This window comes from Chiloscyllium punctatum, chromosome 35, assembly GCF_047496795.1.
Source record: "Chiloscyllium punctatum isolate Juve2018m chromosome 35, sChiPun1.3, whole genome shotgun sequence".
Classification (NCBI taxonomy): Eukaryota; Metazoa; Chordata; class Chondrichthyes; order Orectolobiformes; family Hemiscylliidae; genus Chiloscyllium; species Chiloscyllium punctatum.
In genome coordinates, this window is record NC_092773.1 from 31953647 (window position 1) to 31962132 (window position 8486).

The window sequence follows — 8486 nt, forward strand, 5'->3', positions numbered from 1 at the left end:
TTACCTAATCACTTCCGCACTGCCTGTCAGGGACATACTTATGAAGGGCACACAAAATCCTGTTCCGTAAACCAGCTCCACATTTCCATTGTCTGCATCACTTGCGTTTTGCTACCCCATTCTACGCATCTTAATATTTCCTACTCGCATTGTAATTGCCCTTGCGCCATCGATCATGAGGCTCCCTCTTCGTGTTGAAACTTTCACAGTAATATCCTCCCTCAGTGCTGACACTGTCACAAAGAGCACTTATTCAGAACTGACCATGAGTGTGTAGTGGATCCTTGAATTTGACCTGTTGCAATGAGACACTGAAACAATGTTGGCCCACTGGCTAATAGATACTGCCTCAAAATTGAACATCTGAAATTAATATCTCCCTCAGGACTTTAATTTGGAATGTGCAGCACTTTCTCAGTACTGGCCCCTCACAGAGCTGCAGAATCTCGGAATAATGAGTTACTGGTTTAATATTGTCGTCCAACAATGAGGCACTCCTTCAATCGGACTCTCTCATACGGTTGGAATAGCTGACGACTGACGTTGTGATTATGTGTCACTCCTTCAAACTAAACCTGTTAGAATGAGGCATTGCCTGAGAATTGACTCTCCGACGATAATTCATTCCCACATTTCTCGTCATGTGACAGTGCTGCAACCCTTCCTCCTGACCCTCTGATCGCGCTGGAATACCTCAGTACTACCTGAGAATTGCATCTCTGCTTTCGATTATCTCGAGTAAGTCCCCCTCCTGCAGAAGAAGTCAATAACGACACTCGTGCTGACCGTTACTTCCCATATTCTGCAAGAGGAGCATTCAAATATCCTAACCGCTATTCCCATATTGTAAACTCAAAAGGGACTGTAGAAAAATAAAGAATAAAAAAAGCTTCCCAATCGGACGTACAAAGCTTTCCTTTTTGTTACAGGAATAGGATGGGAGGGTGACACAACTTAAGTAGTGTATCAGGTAACGCAAAAAATTAAATCACTGACTCTGCTGTCCTAGGTCCTCTCCTAGTCCACGTGCACTCCGCCTGACAATGAGGTTTTTATTTAAGTTAGTGACTCCACTCCACATCAGCTTCCTGATCGATGCTCTCGCTCTTGCTGATACTGAAACAAATATGGATTGTCCTGATGTCCAAGGTAAGTTTGCGTTTAAAACATATTTACCAACGTGTCAGCCAGCAGATCGACGTACCCACTCTGCCTGCTGCTGCTTCTTAACAAAATAAACAGTTTGCGGTATAATGAGGTGGATAACTGATTTGAATCGTTCTCTGTGGTGTTCCCATATGCCATCCCGTTTTCGACACTACACTTGTTCTCTATGAGTATCTGCACTCAACCCTTTTCTCTTTGACCCTTCCACCCCGTCTTCAGTTTATTTCCTACTTTCCATTGTCATCAACTCCACGTTTTCCCATCTCTTTCCATTTGCTGTTCCCCAACTGTAATTGTGTTAGTTGTTTTTGAAATTAACTCAGATTAATATTTTAAACGTTTCTTGTTTTGATGAGCTCCACACACCAGCTATACAAAGGAATGATATTTCTCTTTGTTTCACTATTGTATTTATGAGGAAATATTTGTGATCATGGCCCTTCTTTAACGATCTTACTCTCAAGTAGAAAATTTATGCAATTGTCTACAAATTCCGACAGGGTAGTGTGGGCATAAAAGTAAAGCTATTAAAATCCACGCTGACATTTCAATTCACATCTAAAATTGATTCGATGTCAAGAATACCATGAATGGTAATCAAAGGGTTTTTTAAACCTGTGACAGGATTATTGTTTCGAGTCATTTTTCACTGGGCTTATCCCTGGCTTCATCATTCCTGAATCATATCCTTGATACAGATAAAATATAGGGTCATGAATGAAAACTTTCAGATGATACTGGAAATCAGGGCGTGTTTGATGTAACGATGAACTTGTCAGGACAAGAGTAATAGAAACCGGACTGGATCACTCGGGCTATTGACCAGGCTCCATCATCTGATACCTTTACGACTAAAATCATTAGTTATCATTTTTAATGAAACATCTGTTCCTGAGCCGTCATTATTTTCAATATCCCAGTTTGCACTGCAATTTTGCTGAACACTCACTGTCCTTTAAGATAAATGTTTCTCATCTCTGTTGTCAACCAAGTCTCAATTGGAAAACAGACACTCCTTGTTTGAGATTCCCCCACAGCAGAATACATCCTCTCACCGGCTAACTCATCAAGTTCCATCAAACATTTCCCAATGTTTTTACGAGATGAAAATTCATTTACCGAAACGACAATAAATTAAAACCTCATTTTTCCTCATATAGTAATCCTTTCATCCTTCAGAGCCATTTTCATTTGTTCCAAAAGCAAGTCTATGTCGATTTAAGGGAGGAGGTTAGAAGTTCTATTTCGACTGTCACAGGACGACTGTGCTGGTAATCAATTACAAAACAGCCCCATTAAACCACCACTGGTATTAATCGTACAGAATATGAAAGCTTTTTTTTAGCGGGAGGCAGGCGATTTTTCAGTTGGCGAGAGGATTAAATGAAGTGGACAAACATCTTAGACTGTAACATTTAGGAACCGAAATTTGGCCTTTCGGACCATCGAGTCTGAGTATCCATTCTTTTATTACTGATAAGTTTCTCAACGCCATTCTCCTTCGCTCTCTCTCCCTGAGCCTTGGTCACATTGATATACAAGAAATTATATATCTCAGTCTTAAGCATAATCATTGACATAGCCTCCACAGCCTTCTGTGACAATCAGATCTATAGATTCACTGCTCTCTGAATGTAGATATTTCTCCTTAACTACTTTCCAAAATGTCTACCCTTTACTCAAATGCTATGTCCTCGCATTGTTGGCTCTCCAACTTTTGGAAACATTTTTCAAACATCTGTTCTGTACACGCCATTCAGTATTTGATATGTTTCAATTAGGTCACTCGAACCTCATGCTTCCAAGCTCAAAGAAGTATAAACACAGAGACTCAAGCGTTACTCATATGTAAAGAATTTTATTCCTCACGCTATTCTTGTGAAAACCCTCTGAACATGCTCCAGGGCCAGTACTACCTTCTGAGATGTGGCTCACAAAACTGCGCACATTGATCCAAATGTGGTCTGAAAAATATCTTAAAGAGCCTCTGAAGTTCATCCTTCCTTTTAATTGGCGAAAGGGAGGACTGCAGATTGCAGAGATCAGAGTCGAGGGTTTGGTACTGGAAAAGCACAGTAGGTCCGGTCGCATTCAGAAAGCAGTAGAATCGTTGTTTTGGGCAAAGGCCGATCATTCGGAATCTGCTTTCATTCTTTTAAATTCAAGTCCTATCAAAATAAATGCAAAATTGCATTTATCTTCTTAACATTTGATTCAACCTGTAAGTTTGACTTGAGAAAATTCTGATCTGGAACGCCCAGGTATTTTTACACTTCAGACTTCGGTACTTTCTACCTATTTAGACCATTATTCATGCCCCTATTCTTCGTACCAAAGTGCACGGTCTCACTTTCAAAAGTTGCACATCACTTCTTTGCCCACTCTCCGAAACTGCCCAAAACCTTTTACGACCTCCCCGACTCCTCAAGGCTATCTGTTCTCCACCCATATTTGTATCCTCTGCAATCTTAGCCAGAATGCTCTCAGTTCCTTCATCTCGATCGTTAATGTATAAAGTGAAAAGTTGTCTTTGCAACACTGAGCCATGCCGAACATCACTTTTCACTGGCTGCCGTCCTGAGAAGGACACGTTTATCGCGATTCTCTGCTTTGTGCCAGACAGATGAAATTCTACCATGTTAGCACTTTGCCTCGAACACCATGGGCCTTCATCTCGCGCAGTAACCTCCTGTCCAACACCTTTCAAAGGCCTTGTTGATGTCCAGGTCGAAAAAATCCTATTGGCTCTCCTTAGTCTAACATGCTTGTTATTTTTTTCAAAGAACCGTATTCGATTTGTCACTCATTACTTTCCATTAATGACACCATGCAGACTTTGTTGATTTTGTTGTAACACATCCAAGTATGCCGAAATCCCATCCTATCCAATGGATTCCAAGGATCTTAGCCAAGTTCTACGTTCGGCAATTCAGGCTGACATTTTCCGTCTTTTGCTTTACTCCCATTTTAAACCAGGCTGTGGGACCTTCCCTGATTCTAACGATTCCATACTCAGCTAAAACCCTCCCTCTCTTCTTCACGGGTTTAGATCAGCGATCAGCAATATATGGCTACTAGTGTGCAGATCCTGCCCAGGGAGATGTGTCCAGTCCACATCAAGCCTTGCAGCCTGAGCATGCAGACTCCTGCCTCCCAGAATTTGCACTACATATTTTTACTTGCCGTGACACTGTCTTAAAATGACATTTGCCACAGACCCAACACTAGGCTGGTAGGTTACACCATGCAGCAGTGATCGAAAGACTTCAAGGAATAGACAGCAGTTAAATTCGTAGGAGAACTGTCCTTCGGACACTGGAGTTTCGTTCAATAGTTTTCAATGGCTTGTCCTTTACTGGATCACTTTAAACGATTAATTAGCATATTTTTCACTGTTGATTTGCAGTGGACATTTCAGTCAGTTTATATAATTATCGTCAGTCCTCTCCTCATACCGGTGCATTTGGCTTTGTTTCAGTTTGGGATTGTTGTTTGTGTTTGGAATGGTCATAATCAAACTTCATTGTAACTTTAAAGTCATTGATATCACCGTTTTTTTCTTCCCTACAACACTCCTCATTTACTCCGTTTAATTACACAATTCCAGATCAAAGATAGGGACATCTTTGGTATGCTGGTTCAGTTGTTAGCACTACTGCCTTACAGTGCCAGAAAACTGGGTCTGCTTTCTACTTCTGTTTGGGCTTTGTAATTTCTCCCCGTGTCTGCTTGGTTTCCTATCTGCGCTTCGGTTTCTTCCCACGAACCAATGACATGCAGGTTGGTGAATGGGCCATGCGAAATTGTCCAGTGTTTAGCGATGTGTAAGTTATGGGCATGAGTCAGGGATATATGTCGAGTAATTAGGTATGTGAAAAGAGCTGTGTGAGTTAATCTTTGGCCGGTCAGTGAGTACTTGTTGGATTAAGTAGCCTGTATCCACACTACAGGTATACTATAATAATTTGTATACCTCGGCAATTGTACTATGTGTTCTTCTGAAAATCATTTACAAAAACATAAGACAAGTTTGTCTGAAAGTGCTCTGTTGAACATGTAGTTACCTCAGAAGTTTTGAAGATTGAAGATCCCAAAATCTGTCGTCCACACATAGTGACAGACTTGCTGAATTCTTACAAGAATTTTCTGCTTGTCTTTCCGGACACTGCCCTCACACCAAAACGCTATTAGGAGGTTTAAAAACTGTTCCCTATTCCCTCTCTCTTCCATCACTTCTGATTCCACGCTAAGAGATTGAAGTTTGTCACCACTTCTTTTGCTTTTCCACAAAGCATAGGTACGACACTCGCTTTCCTTTTGCGCCTGTCTATCGACAAGATTATATCCAATGGATTATAGATAACCATCGCTGATGACCGTGCTGCCCTGTCTACCTGATGGTTTTAAGTTCTTTCATTATTTCTTTTGCTCTTTCTTTCTTTCTTTCTTTCTTTCTTTCTTTCTTTCTTTCTTTCTTTCTTTCTTTCTTTCTTTCTTTCTTTCTTTCTTTCTTTCTTTCTTTCTTTCTTTCTTTCTTTCATTCTCCTTCTTTAACTGTTTCTTTCCTTATTTCACTCCTTCTCTTTCTTCTCCCTTTCATTATTTCTTTCTTCCTTTCTTCCTTCACTTTTTTCTTCTTTTCTTTCTTCTTTCCTTCCTTCCTTCCATTCTTTCTGACATTCTTTATTACTTTTCTTTCTTTCTTTCTTTCTTTCTTTCTTTCTTTCTTTCTTTTTTAATTTTTTGATTGTTTTATTTTTCTGTTTTCTTTCTCTTTTTCTTTCTGTCTTTCTCTCTAAAATTCTTTCTTTCGTTCGTTCTTTCTCTCTTTCTTTCTTACGTTATATTTTCTTTGTTCTTTCATTTCTTACTTTCTTTCGTTATTTCTTTCTTTCTTCCTTTCTTCCTTCCTTTCTTTCTTTCTTTCTTTCTTTCTTCCTTTCTTTCACTGTTTATTCCTGAGGCGACGACACGATGTACTTTGTCACACACACACGCACAAGCACAAAATCACACACACTCTCATGCCCTCACACATTCATACAGAACTTCTCTCATACACACGGTCTCTGTCAGAAACACAATACAACCGCTACACTCACACAACGCACATTTTCCTGGACGAGTTAACACAATGTGATACTCTCGTGTATGCTCTGCCAAACATGCACACATGCAAACACACACTCTCTAACGTAACTCAAATTCACACACTCACAGGTTCACACTTACTCTCTCTCATGCACACACGTACACATCTTAGTCTATTGATTGAATGTTCATGTGCAGAATAATATTTGCAGACACGTCATATTTTGCTGAAAAGCATCGAACCGAGAGACAATCAATGCAGGCAATCAATCCATATAAGATATGATAAATTCTTACTTTGGATGTAGAACCATTCTGAATCTAGGTTGGGTGACACAAAGACACGAACCTTTCATCTTGAATGTATTGTCCGAGCTGAGATGTCAACGTTTTGATATAACATTATGTTGTCTCGAGAATGTGACTTGAAAGTTTTGGGATTTAGATATTATTGAACCGAAGCCTGCAACCTATTCTAAACGATGGAAGACTTATCAGCGATCTAGGTTTGTTAAGTAATTCATTTCAGTTGCATGCCACTGTAATCTTTTCCAATAACATCGATATCTTATCATACTGATCAAGAGTTAGCTCGTGAAGGAGCGGCACTCTGAAAGCTAGTGCTTCCAAATAAATCTGTTGAACTATTACATGGTGTTGTGTGATTTCTCCCGTTGTCCACCACGGGTCAAATCCGTGTCCTGGGAATTAACACCTCAATGGCCAGAAGGTTCCAAAAGATCTCCTGCCCTGGAAAATAACATCACAATAGCATAGAGGCCTCCACAGAGAACAGACGGATAGGCATGGCAAAATGTCTGAGATTGCAGTGGTGGAGTCAACATCATTTCACTTGGAATAAATCTGAAGAAACTGTCAACTTTATCTCAAACTCTGGTCGCCCTCTCTCTATACTAAGTGTTTGTAGATATTTCAAGCTTCTTCTTAATTGTTTACTTATGTAATGTTTATATGTCATTCGTGTTGTGATGTTATGCAATACATTGCTGATGGAACAGGTAGGTGAATTATAACCCGGGATCTTGCTGTGTTATTTTCCTTCAACATGCGCTCGGTCACTTTTCAACTAATCTTTCCTCTCCTTTATCCAGAGCAACGTTTGTTGGGGAAGCTGCAACGTGAACATCCAAAATGATAAGAACAAGGAAAGCCGTGGCAACAACAATCTTCACAGGGGTAGAAATGTCCTGAAGCTTGAGGCCTTGTCAACAGGCTGCACCACCTGGAGTTCCATGTGAGTTGTGTGTTTATGTATCCCAAGGTTTAATCTCCTCTGTGGGATCCTGGGTTTCGGAGCCTTATTTTAACAGGCTCCTGATTGATTGTGGTCCATGCGGTTTATAAAAAATTTTTACACCTGTCAACGCGGGCTTGGGACACAAATACATCAATCTCCAGTCACTGTTTCACACACAGGACGCCCCGAGGAGGACATTTTAACCTCTACAAGGAAATCTCTCAAAAGATTTGTTGCAATGTCAGATGATTTGTGAGATGTGTATCGGCCAGGATGATTGAATTTGATGATTGGATAAATTATACACAGGTTGCCGATTTCAATTCGGTGAGTATCAGGAGGGGATCTCTCTGTCTCTTCCACTTTCTCTGCTCCCTATTTTGAACCCTCTCCAGTTGTCTATTATTGGGGTTTGAAACTCTAAAACCGTTCCACATACAGCAATGTGATTCGTTGTTGTTTGACGTGGGAGGGGATGGAAATATTTGACAGCAGAAGATTATTGTTTGTTGGTCAAATGGGATGCAAAACACGAAAGATGTAGACAAAAAGAGAGAGCGTGAGTTGGAATGAGAGAGCGATCGAGGAATAAAATGTGTCATGGTAGCTGCACTCTGAAGGGGAGACAGCAGCTGCTCGAGGGTTTGGGGAAGAGAACGGCTGTGTGCAATATCCTATCACAGCCCAATTCCAATCTCTTCCTTCTAGAATGTGACAGCTGCAGAAAAAAAAACAAATCCTTAATGAGAGTAGGTGATATCCTTTAAACAAATGTCCCAATTAATCCACAGTCTAATGTTGGATATGACGTGGAGTTTGAACAAATTACGCAGCAGGAAAGAAATGCCCTGTGGGATCGCACTGTGCATCTATGGCCTGTGCAGTGACCTGTCATCGTTGGAAATGCGGATGGTAGCGGTGTGGTTACATTGAACGTAGAACAGTACAGCAAAATCTAAGCGCCTCAGGC